The sequence below is a fragment of the Nymphaea colorata genome, chromosome 10 (assembly GCF_008831285.2).
Source record: "Nymphaea colorata isolate Beijing-Zhang1983 chromosome 10, ASM883128v2, whole genome shotgun sequence".
In the NCBI taxonomy this organism is placed as follows: domain Eukaryota; kingdom Viridiplantae; phylum Streptophyta; class Magnoliopsida; order Nymphaeales; family Nymphaeaceae; genus Nymphaea; species Nymphaea colorata.
Window position 1 is genome coordinate 16,758,345 of NC_045147.1, and position 13,458 is coordinate 16,771,802.

Sequence of the window (13,458 nt, forward strand, 5' to 3'; positions counted from 1 at the left end):
TATAATCCATATGCTGCGAGCTCCGGTTTATGGGAGCCCAAGTTTTGGTGCCCCTCTCATTGGTTGAATGAACAACTTTGCTGCTAAAATCAACCAACACTTTCACTTGCTAATGTTTGCTAACTTAATTTTCTGCGACAGCATCTTCATCTTAATTACTGTCCAGTTCTAGCATGCAGGTTCGGCAAGAAGGAGGGATTTCATTATGAAGTTTTAGAATAGATTGGTGCTGTATGATAATCACGTTTATCATTGCTATTTTTTCCAGTATCCACTAGTTTGTTCTGTTGTCACTTAGAACACGTATTATTTGAAAAAGACACGTATAATACCCGAGAAATAAGTTAGTCGTATAAAACGGTAATTAGGCGCATTTTTTTTAAATACCAAAAAATAAAAAACGTGAAAAAAATGCGCATTATATGTGTTTTTTCATATTTTTATTTTTTTTTTATAATTTTCAGGTTTTATTAAATATTTTCAATTTTTTTAAAATTTACCGAGATTTTCTCGAGATATACAACTTTACCATATTATACGTGAGATAATGAAACTTTATTCTAGAACATGATTTTATATTCCCATAAATTTAGATAAGCCAACACGAAAAGTAACCAGCCAACATCAGTAATTCCGCTTTGTACTGGATCTGGTTTATATGTTTTTTCCAGTTCTAATTTTCAGGATCCTGTTTGGATCTGTTGGATTAGAGTTTCAGATCCTTTTTTTTTTCTTTCACCTCCCAATTCCATGTTTGCATGCACGGAGAAAGAGATGTCATGTTGGACTCAATGAAGTGCTGGAAGGGTTGTTTATTGGGTCGGGTCCAGCCTCAACAGAGGACCCATGACCCTCTTTTCACTTTTTACGTGCATGTATGAGTTTATAAACCTTAAATGTCCATCAGAAAGTGTTGAAACCAGATTTGTTTGGTCTCTTTAAATTTGCATCTGCATTTTCTATTATATTTTGATATAATTCTATCTATTTTGTGAGCATTAATACAAGACTGGTTAGTGGTTCGCATATTTGCACTTGGTAAGTGAGTTTTGCTATTGGTTAGCCAGATAGATGAAGGAATAACAAGATCCCATAAATTCGTTCAAAAATTTTAAATATCATATAAATACTGAAATATTTATATAAATACGAAGGCTCGGACTTCAATTACCTGAGTGCACAACTGCATGCCAAATTCAAGTTCAAATTATTAATCAAACCTAACCACTACTTCACATAGATCTTACTCAAATTTGATAAATCGTATCCAAGTCTAAACTCTAAAGTCAGCAATATCCAATAAATGGCCTCATAACTTCTATACAGGACAGGCTTTTTGCTCCGTATCCAACCAGACAATAGGAAGGAGACACATTAATTCGTCCAAACCATGCATAAAGATGGGCAATAAATGGCCGACGACCAAGTTTTTGCTGAACAGCTTCACGATAGTCTAAAAGGTTTAAAAAAATATATATTATTACATGCCCAGTGATGGTTACCAAAACTGCATGACAATTAGAAATTTAAATGTTGCCTCTCCAAGTATAGGAACTAAATCGTATGATTCGTCACATAATTTAATTTAATCTAAAAACTTATGGGCATAAGCATATGTCAACCAAAGATGTGAAGCAATACGAAAAGTGAGAGGCAATAAAAGCAGCAAACCCTTAATGTAGCAGTCCCAGACGATAGATATCATACAACTTGATTAACATAAAAAGCCAACTAATGTAGGACAAGATATCATAGTGAAAATTCAAAAGGGGATTGGTGCAATGGCTTGCGCTCGGTTACAATGTCCGCAGTACTGTCAGCCCTTTATTAAGAAGGGTCGTTATTGCACAAGTTGAACCATACTAGGCACGGGTCTGACTTTTGTTCTCTACCATGCAGTAGGATGAAATAGTCCTCCTACTCACCAAGAAAATATTATAATGAGAAAAGATAAATTCTTAATGTAACATTTCACAGCCCGGACTGCAACAACTAAAAGATTTAGACCGACCAAAGTACTTCATTTACAACCTAAATTTTCTTAACATTGGTCGCATGTATGTATCTTGGTTTGGAAAATTCATTACTTCACATTGAAATTATTCTAGAAAAGATCCATGGGCTCATAAAATGAAGAAGGGTTTCCCTACAAAAATTTGTGGGATTCTACCTTTATCTGGGATGATCATCATGAGTAAATACCTCACAAATGATCTTTGAGTATAAATTTTTTATGTGTAGACTAGGTTCTAGGATGATTATGAAATCAATGTTGATAGATTAAATATACACCTGGTGAAAGTTCTTATCATAAAATATCATGTATTACATATGCAGAGAAAACAGGATGATGGAATGCAAAAGAATAGTATCAAATGCAAAAGAATTGTGGTTGGTTGCCTGATGCTAATATTAAAGGAGTTTTATCCCTAAAAGCATGCTATTATGTAGATGATGCAGAATTTAACATTCTCAAGTGTGGGGCAATTGTGCGCTCCACCAGCCGATTCCCCTTGCCATCCATTCCAACACCAAAGGATGGATCAAATGTCTCAAGTCTATTATTGAAGGTAGAAGGAATTGATATGAAAAATGAAGTTTTTTAGCTGACTACAGTTACCACTGGAGGCTCAAAGATGATATAATTCCTTTCAACATCGGCTCTCTGGTAAAGGATTGCTCTAACTCTTTCAGATACTCCACAAGTTGACCCTTTTATATACTCAATTTTGTTTTTTTGGTATAGGTCGTATCAGGCCTTTTTTTGGCTTAACCTGGTTTTTTTTATTACTTGTGAGGGGTTGTTGTGTTAGCAACTCTGGGTTTTTGAGCTTACTACTTACCGATGGATGCATGACATCTTTGTCACCCTTGTACATCTTTTTTTGGTCGTATGCATATGATTCCTTCTTAATAAGTGGTGGGAGTCTACCTCCCAGCATCTTTCATTCAAAACAGGACGACTGAAAACACTTGCCATCGTGCAAGATCTTATATGGCAGTGGCTTAACGCTTGGGTGCCAACATCTCTTGTTCGCAAAGAAAGGATGTCGATAAGTGCAATTATCTGATGTGACTAAAAAAAACAAAACTGACACTTCTCTTCCTCTTCATGCGACTTCAAAGTTTCCCCTCATCACTTCTTGTCTCAACTTGACTTCCTTCATTCTTGGGGTTTAATTTGTTTAGATAAAGGTAAGATATTGCCCAAGCATGAACATGTTACTGTGACCCATGCAAATGGCAACCACTATACTATAGTGGTAGCATATTCCCATTTTTCACATGTATCTTTTCTTATGTCGGGTTCCACGCACATGAGCAAGTAGTAAGGATGAAATATTTTTTCTCATCCAGCAAACTTGTTCCATTTTCATTATAATTGAAAATCTCTTCTTAGTAGGGTAGATATGAGGTTGGACAGATCTATGTCACATCATGTTAAGGGCTATCACAAGCTTCAAACCCAAATTTAAATTTTGGTTTTTGAGGTCTCCCCTCCTCCCTAATTCTAGGTTAGGTGGAGGATTACGGGAATCCGAAAAGAAAAAAAAGAGACAAAAAAGTAAGTGAAAGAAAAAGTGTGAAAAAACCATTTCTAAAAGCCATTCCTCGATAAAAAGCATTCAACAGCGAGTTTCATTTTCAAGTGGTTTTACCATCATGTTTATGATTTATCTAATAGACTAAAATACTATTGAAACTTATAAAGAAAAGTACTTTTGAAATATGTAGACGAAATTTTATAGTATTTAGAAATCAATGGTCTGAACCTTTTTGTTTTTGCTTCTAACCCCGCTTTGTTTTTGCTTCTAACTCCGTTGGACTTGGGTTTGGTTTCTATAGACAAGTGGATCCAAAATAGTGACAGTAAAGGTGATATTGAAAGCACGTACGCAGACAAATTATGGTTGTGTGCATACGTGTGTGTGAGAGAGAGAGAGAGACAAAGAGATAGAGAACTAAATTTTATGTATTATTGTGTCTAATGTATTACTTGATGATACATAGCATCATAAGTAGGATTCAGGTGGTTTGATTAGGCTGTCTGGATGGGCTTAGCAATGAGAGAGTAGACATGGTCTATGGACTCATGCTCCAAGACACTAACGCCATACACTAACGTCATCTTCATAGTCATACATGCACTGGGAGACCCTCGCAATGTTGAGAGCCACATTTATGAAGGAACGAGAGAAGGCGGTCTGTTACTGCTATGCTGAGCTGAGAGCAGCTCCCTGTTCAGCCTCCTCCATGCATCCCTTAGCAAGTTCCTTATGTGTTGTCGTGCTTGCTCCTTCGCTACTATTGATTCATTCTGTTAACGATAAGGTTGAAAGACAACCATTTAGAGATATTAAAGGAAAGAATGTCAGCAAGATCAATCAAAATAAATGATAAAGGAAAAAAAACCTTTCCACAAAAATTAGATTTAGTTTTCCATGTTCATCGTTGCCAAGATTATAGTGTTAACGATAAGATTGAAAGACAACTGTTCTAGAGAAATTCAAGGAAAGAATCCTAGCAAGATCAATCAAAATTAGTGATGAAGAAAAAATAAAATCTTTCCACAAAAATCAGATTTAGTTTCTCATGTTTATCATTGTCAAGATTATAGAAACTTCAACTATTTAAACTTGTTTTATGCATTGTATAACCAAGGCTCATGGTGGCCTTCCATGGTGAAAAACTATGCATGTTTAATGAAAAGAATTTTTTCAATGCTGGTTTTTATTTGTTTTGCTTCTTCTTTATTTTTTTAACTTGATATCAGAGCAGGATGTTTGACGAAGAAGAATGAAGCCCATAAGTGGCCTATAGACGATCAAATACATCATTGCCTTCTTCCCCAAAGCGAAGACTCGATCCTGTGAAGAAAATCTTGAGGATTCAAACTTGGGTTTTCTGAATCGCTGCCAAAGCACGATACCTTCACAAAAAACATCATAAAGTAAATTTGGGCTCACCAGCATGATCACCTTTTACAATGTTCTTTAACAAACTTAGACTTTTAAATCCATTGTCCAGTTTGAGGGAGGATGTTAACAATAAGGTTGAAAGGCAACTGTTATAGAGAGATTGAAGGAAAGAGTCCCAGCAAGATCAATCAAAATTATTGATAAAAGAAAAAAAAAAATCTTTCCACAAAAATCAGATTTAATTTCCTATATTTATCATTGCCAAGATTATAGTTCAACTATTTAAGCTCGTTATGCATTGTGTAATCCAAGCTCATTGTAGCCTTCCATGGTGAAAAACCATGCATGTTTAATGAAAAGACATTAAACCAACCTGTACAACCTACCATTTGATGAACAAAATGGATCACAAGTTTTTGCATCTGCGAAAAGCGAGAATTTTTGAAATAAATATTAAAGGAAGAAGATAAACACTTAAACCAACAAACCAGTGGCGAAACCACACAGTGGCTAGTGTGGGCAGTTGCCCACCCCAACCTTACAAACTTTACTTATTTTGATGTTAATATTTTCATATATTGGCACCAAAACTTTGATGCAAGGGGCGTAAAGTTCTTGGGTGACAAGGCAACTTATATTTAAAGGGATATGAGATTTAAATCTATGGTCAGAGTCATGTGGCATTTACATGATTTTCACAGTTTCGTTGGTCTATTTGTTTTAGGCGGCACCTATGTATGTTATTCTTCTAGAAGAAAATAGATTTGATCAACGAACAAGTTTAACCTTAGGGCCAACCTGAAATGGTTAAATTAAACGAGGATATGAGTTTATATTTCTTAAGATGATTCTAACTTCAAAAAAAAATCATGAACTCATTGGTGTCTTTTGTGAAAAAACCTTTGTATCTCTCCTAAAAATTAAGCAAAATTTGATTATCCTCCCCAAGAAATTCTAAAAAAAAAAGTAGTCATGTATTCTGCTCTTGGGGGAGAAGCAAAGGGCTGGAATGGTTCTAAGTACACAGGTCTGAGATCGAGCCTAGCCCATAGAACTTCGACCGGACCCATTCAACAAAGAAGCCAGGCGGCCGTACCTGAACCCAGTATCCTGATTCAATTGTTCATATTCACCATGTTGGATATTAGAGATTCAACAAGCTTATTGCTCTAACTATAACATCCCCATGTCTGGGAGTGGCTTAAAAATTTTCCCACATCTAAGATCTTTAGAAAGTTTTGTGATCGGATACATCATGACTCATTGGTCCTTTTATGTGAATTAATTCAATTACTAAGCGAGTTAGAATTTGCTAGACTAGCTCAAGCAAGTCTCTTTCTTGATGTTATTGTTAGTATCAAAGAGACATGCCATCCTTGGATGCGGAACTGCAACAGGCTTCTTCTTTCAGTGTATAAATTAGAATATCTAACGCATAAGAATGGACTGGGAATAGTGTTATGTCCAAGATTATTAGAAAGATTGGTGACTGTACGTACTTGATCACAATCTTTTTCTAATGCTGATCAAAACTAGCCATCATGAATCAAGCCAGAGTCCACTAAATTAGCCCTACTCATACCCAGCCATATTAACATGTATGACAATCTTTCTGAATAATTTTGATATTTTCTTATTAGTATCAGTTTCAATTCAAGTTGTGGTTGACCTCAAGTTTGAATTTTGTTTTCTTATTTGATCAATCTCAAAGTTCTGCAGACTGCAGTATCATGGATTTGGAATAAAACATCCCATTTATGTCTATTGTGGAAGACTTGGTTATGGTTTCAATACACCATACAACAGTTGTCATTTTAAAAACGTAAACTCTTGGGTGAAAACGATTTCAACAAAAACAAAAAAAGGCATTTGCCAATATACCTTAAAATAAACACAATGAGCAGCCTTTTATTAACCAGACCCCTCCCTGAGTTCATTTATAGCACTCTCTTTGTCTTTTTGTATTTTCATGCATCGCTTTGAACTAAGGCTGGGCGTCGGGCCGGGCCGCCGCCGGCTCGGTATGGGCCGGGAAAATCCTGGCCCGAGCCGGACCCGGGCCCGACAAGCCGGCCCAGCGGCGGCCCGGTCGGCCCGACTACGGGCTGTCTTCCCGTCTCCCTCCCCCTTCCCCCCTTGCCCGACAACGACCCCCTTGCCCGACAACGATGGCTAGGAAGAAGGCAATGACGGACGAGAAGCGGAACCGGAGGCCCAGGGAGAGGCCAAGGAAGCGGACGAGGCAGGGGATTAACCTGAAGCAAGACGAGGCGGCGGCTCTGCTCTCCTCCATCGCCAACTGCATCGTCTCCGTCTCTACCTGCTGCGGCGCTGCCCTCCCAGACGGCCTCTCTGTACTCCTTTCTCCGCTCCAGCGTCGTCCTCGTCACCCACCTCCATTCCCTCTTCTCCTTACCCGATCGCCTCTCCGTCTCGCGCCTCCCTCTCCCTCTCTGCTCTCCCTGCTCCTCTCCCCCTCCTTCCTCCTCCTCTCCCTTCCGGTCTCCCTCTCAGTCTCCTATCTCCATTCCCGTCTCCCTCCTCTCCCTCTCTGCTCTCCCTACTCCTTCCTCCTCCTCTCCCTCTCCCTCTCCCTCTCTGCTCTCCCTGCTCCTCTCCCCCTCCTTCCTCCTCCTCTCCCTCTCTGCTCTCCCTGCTCCTCTCCCCCTCCTTCCTCCTCCTCTCCCTTCCAGTCTCCCTCTCAGTCTCCAATCTCCATTCCCGTCTCCCTCCTCCTCTCCCTCTCAGCTCCCTCCTCTCCCTTCCCCTCTCTGTTCTCCCTCCTCGCAGGCGGGCCGGCCCGGCCCGATACCCACCCCTACTTTGAACGATGCGCAAACATATGATATCGTTATTTTCTGCTACATAATTTGCTAGCTACACTTGGAATTTAGGTTCCTTAGAAGCTTTATACAGAGAAAGTCAGGGAGAAAGGGTGATCCTAATAAGCCACTTGTTGGCTAACTGCAAAAGCAAATTACTTGTAGTGAGCAAACAAATTGTACTTGCATCACAAACAAGGAGAGGAGATCGAATCTACTGAACATCACAAATAAACTTCCAACTATACATGGTTTGTTCTCACTGATGCCAGTACCCTTTGCATTAATCAGCTAATTTACATCATTTGATAGAAGACTTGAGATTCAATAAACTTTTTAGGGGGAAGAGGTGACTTTCCACAGACCACTCCTTCAGTCCCCCGAATCAAGGGAGAAATCAGATCGTCCGGTGGTTCTGACTGCAATCTCAAATGCCACCATTCATTCATACTTGTCAATGTTCCATCAGCACTACAATGAAAAGGCTCAGGACCATGCGTAGTCCATTGTAGGACATGTAAAGTGCAGCGTGACCTTATCATAGTTTCCAGATGGATGCCTTTTTTTTAATGTTGATTTCACTGTCAATTCGGCTCCAACGAGATTAATCTTAATGCTATCATATGCTGCTCAGCATGGATGTGAGACCTCATTATATTGAGAAGCAAAAATATAATCATCCAATACATTAATATATTCCACCTCCAAAACACAACGGTCCACATAGGGCCTCAACATACAAAAAGATGCACCAGAAAAGTTACAGCAATAAGACAAGTTGCATTTCCAAAATTATTTGCTTTGAAGAATTCCTTCTATTACCAGCATATTATTACATTGAAAACAAAAAGGCAAAAGGATAAGAATGTCGTTAATCATTGACCTTAAAGAAAGTATATGATAATATTAAATTGTTGATGCCATCCATTTCTGGATCTTCTTCAAATTCAGGATCAATGTAGAAAAACGCCTGCAGAGACCACCCAACATCATCATGTGATTCAACACTGCTCCTTCAGAAAAGATCAAAAAGGTAAGATAGAAGAGCACAATGCTTACAAGCATGTCAACTTGCTCCCCTGGGAGAAGACGTTGTTCCTCAAAGCAGAAGCACTGGATCTTATTGAAGTAAATTGCAGCCTGAAAGCCGGATGGTTAGCCAAGTAGAACACTATTTTTTTTCTCATTCATCATAAACAAAGGTCCCACTAACAGAAGCATAAAAATCAAAATGAAGAAACAGTGACAAGGAGTAACCAAACGGACGCCAACCAAGACTGATATTTTCTACTATCTTATAAGACCAAATATCTTGGGTGTGCGGGAGAGCATGCATTTGTGTGTATGTTGCAATCTTAACTACAACAAGTAAAATACCAATATGAGACGACCAATCAACAAATTCAAGTGAATATTACCTTCATTGGTGTAACATTGTATGTGGAGACACCAGTTTAGGTGCCGAACTTAGATTTTCAGCAGTATAAAAAGCAAGGGCACTTTCTCCTGGCCTAACTCTTACCTGAAAAGTAAGAGAAAGATGACTTAGTGCACTTTGTTTTCTGGAAAGGTTCTAGACAGCTAATGTTTACTGTTTGTGGAATTAGAGTACTTCTCGTTGTGTCGGAACAAACTTCCATGACATGATCAGCAACATCTGCATTGAACTGAACAGTGAGTACCCTGCAACGAAAGAGCTTATCAGTTTAACAAACCAAGAAGGAAAGGTATGTGCATTCATGTCTTACTATTTGGTAGTGTAATCAGCCCACCGCAACAGAGGCCATTTTAGGTCAGGATTTACCAATTGCTTCAGTAATATATGCAGGAAAAGCATTACTCTTTTCACAGGAAACCCCAAGACCAAGCGCCCCAGGCAAGGAAATATTACAAGAAAAAGTTTATCTCATTTGAAATTTCTTCCATAACAAGCAAATAGAGAAAAGGAATGTCCAAAGGAGAAAAGAGCAGGGCATGCATAGAAGCCATATGCCCCGACTATAATCCAACAAGGTACACATAATCCAATCAGTGTCAGAGTTCATCTAGTTGTATCTCTTATATTCGCTTAGATGAAACAAGTAAACAACCTCTTCAGGTTAAGTCCTCGGTCATAGAAAAGTTTGTCCCCATCCCACAACCCAGACAACCATTGAATAGGTTAGTTCCTTACTTTGTCTTTCAGGATAATCCAGCAAACATCTTTATGTCTCAGCAGCCCACCATCGCAAAAAAAGAAGGAAGCCCAAATAATGAAATGCATTTTTTTTTCTAATGGATTTTCTTTAGTTGGAGTAGCAGCATATTGGCGGGTGGTTACTTCAATGCAAGAGGAGAGTGAGAAAACAGTCGATTGAGACCACCATCCTCGAGTGAGCGAGAGCGATCCTCCTCTGAAAGATAGACCACGACATCTCTCTCTCTCTCTCTCTCTCTCTCTCTCTCTCTCTCTCTCTCACACACACACACACACACGAAGCAGAAGAAGCAAAGAGGGTCACGCCTCTCCGACAGGCATCCAGGGAGGGGGAAGGCCTGGCCTCGATCGAAAAAAAGGGACGCCGGAAGCAGCCAACTGATTGGTTGCGTGCAGGAGCGGCTGGGTTCCCTCCTCCTAGACTCACAGGCTCCACCAAATCCAAAAGCAGGTCTTACTGAGCCTTCTTCCATTTGTTTTGGCACAGTTGCAGTTGGCCCTCTGCATCAAGGATAAGTGGATCCATGAAAGACTTCAGTTTAGGGCATGGTTGGTAATCCGGTTACACCAACAACAATCGGTTTAAGCTTTGGTCACTAGCTTCAGGAATAGATTCGATCACTCGGCCGGGCTCAATCATAAATTGTTACGAGTCCTTTTTGTCCAAATGCACTTCTACTTCTTTGAAGGAGACGTATGAGCGCCGGAGGGTAAGCCAGCATTCATATGCTTCCGTAACGTAAGAAGAAGGGTGAAAAGTTGAACGGGAAGGAAGACGGTGAGAAGTGAAATTGTTCATCCGGGCATCCGCGGCCCCACCGGAACTGGAACAGAGAGAGAGAGAGAGAGAGGTGAAGAGGTTAGGCTACTTGTGAATGAAAAACAAAAGAGAAGCTGATGATGCAACCAAGACATTCTTTCCCCTTGCAATGGAAAAAAAAATGTCTTCACCAAAATCTATCGTTTTACTTAGGGTTGGGCATGGGGCAGGTCCCATTGACTTGTAAAAAATTGGCGATTGTTTGTGAACACAAGTAAGCAGTGGTGGAGATACATAGGGGGCATGCACACACCATATGTGATCTTGTTACTCAAGTGCCCCTAAAAAAAAAACCTTAGATCCACTACTACTGCTGCTATGAGGACTAGAATACGTAAGTCTGGAACAATATCGAATAGAGAGGGCCTTCTTAATTTAAAGTAGACCTCACTTTGCCAAACCCTCAAGCAAAAAAAAAAAAGAAAGGCCTTCTTAGAGCAATATGGGTTTGTTGTGAAAACTCTAAAGCCCTACTGCTAATTGAGCCTCTTAAAAATCCTTTTGGTTCTCGAATGGAAGATTTTTCGGGCCAGACCCGGTCCACTAAGTTGGGCCGATGGCGGCGACCCAGAAGAATGGGAGCCGACTATAAGAAGAAGCAATTGAGAGAGAGGACCAGTGAAGAGGAAGTGAAGGCAGGGCGGGGACTCACAGGGGAATCAGGAGTAGAGCAGAGGGAGACAGGGGAGCGAGATGGGGAAGACGCCGGTGAGGATGAAGGCGGTGATATACGCGTTGTCGCCGTTCCAGCAGAAGGTGATGAGCGGCCTGTGGAATAGTGGAAGGAGCACCACTCTCCTTCTTACCCCTCTCGTTGGCACCTACTCGCAATCTCCCCCTCGCAATCTCCCCCCTTAACGCTGATCTTTTGTTTTTGGCCCGCCGGCTTGTTGTTTCAGATCTCCTTGTGGTTTTGTTTCATCTTTTTTTCTTTTAGAATTCATTTTGTTTACGGAAATACTAGTTTAAGAAACTGCCCTCGAGAAGAATGTCTCCAGAAATGGATCAGCGCCTACTCGTAACAATGGTGCATTATGCTGCACTGAGGAATTCATCAATCTGAGGACGGGAAAGGGCCCTGAGACCCTTCCCTTCAGGAAAGATGGAAGGCTTGCAAAAAACGATCTCAAGACGCTTCTCATAACCTTCGAAGCCGATTGCAGCCATTTTTTGCAGCGGAGCAAGTTCTGAACGAGGAGGTATGTCCAGCGGGTGTTGCAAAGGACCAGGAAAGAAGGAGAGAAGGGAAAAGAAAGAGGGTATCCGTTCCGGCCGAGGAAGACAAGTTACGAGTAGGCGCTGATCCATTTCTGGAGACATTCTTCTCGAGGGCAGTTTCTTAAACTAGTATTTGCGTAAACAAAAGGAATTTTAACGTTTTGTTTGGTTGGAGGGAAGGGAAGGGAAGGGAATGGAAAGAGTTAGATTAAAAGGTTTGTTTGGATAGAAAGGGAAGGGAAAGGAATGAGATTGAAAAAAAGACTAAATAGCACATGGATTTAGAAAAGAGGTAAAGAAAATGAGGGGTAGCTTGAGAATAAAAAACTCTTCCACTTACCTTTCTTTCCTTTCCTTTTCAATCCGTTCGATTTGAGAGGGAAGAAATTTACACTAGACAATCCCTTCATTTTCTTTCCTTTCTTTTTCTTTTCCTTGTAGCCAAATACATTTTGCTCATTTCCCTCGTCAACCAAACAAAGGAGTGGTTGCTCAATCCCTCCCTTTCCCTCCTACCAAACATAAAAGAGAAAAAGATGAAACAAAACCGCAAGAAGATTTGAAACAACAAGCGAGCGGGCCAAAAACAAAAGATTAGCGTTAAGGGGGAGATTGCGAGTAGGTGCCAACGAGAGGGGTAAGAAGGAGAGTGGCGCTCCTTCCACTGTTCCACAGGCCGCTCATCACCTTCTGTTGGAACTGCGACAACGCGTATATCACCGCCTTCATCCTCACCGGCGTCTTCCCCATCTCACTCCCCTGTCTCCCTCCGCTCTACTCCTAATTCCCCTGCGAGTCCCCGCCCTGCCTTCGCTTCCTCTTCACTGATCCTCTCTCAATTGCTTCTTCTTATAGTTGGCTCCCATTCTTCTGGGTTGCTGCCATCGGCCCAACTTAGTGGATCGGGTCTGGCCCGAAAAAATCTTCCATCCGAGAATCAAAAGGGTTTTAAGAGGCTCAACTGGCAGTAGGGCTTTAGAGTTTCCACAACAAACCCATATTGCTCTAAGAAAGGCCCTTTTCTTTTTTTTGCTTGAGGGTTGGCAAAGTGAGGTCTACTTTAAATTTACAAGGCCTTTTCTGTTCGAAATTGTTTCAGACATACGTATTCTAACAGACATACACCATACAAGCATTCCATTTTCATTATAATTGAAAATCTCTTCTTACTAGGGTGGATATGAGGCTGGACAGATCTATGTCATGCCATGTTAAGAGCTAGCACAAGCTTCAAAGTTCAAACCCAAATTTAAATTTTGGTTTTTGAGGTCTCCCCTCTCCCTAATTCTAGGTTAGGTGGATATCCAAAAGAAAAAAAGAGACAAAAAAGTAAGTGAAAGAAAAAGTAAAAAAAAAAAAAAAGAGTGTGAAAAAACCATTTCTAAAAGCCATTCCTCGATAAAAAGCATTCGACGGCGAGTTTCATTTTCAAGTGGTTTTGCCATCATGTTTATGATTTATCTAATAGGCTAAAAATACTAT

At 40.3% G+C, this 13,458-nt stretch overlaps 1 long non-coding RNA gene across 1 annotated transcript; it reads right to left on the bottom strand.

Moving 5' to 3' along the window:
• Nucleotides 1–8,610: 8,610 nt before the first annotated feature.
• LOC116263439 (uncharacterized) lies at nucleotides 8,611–10,824 on the bottom strand. Its single transcript, XR_004174659.2, has 4 exons — nucleotides 9,354–10,824; nucleotides 9,160–9,263; nucleotides 8,801–8,881; nucleotides 8,611–8,711 (listed from the first exon to the last, which is right to left on the bottom strand). It is a non-coding gene; the product is annotated as an uncharacterized LOC116263439 (long non-coding RNA).
• Between the last annotated feature and the right edge of the window lie 2,634 nt (nucleotides 10,825–13,458).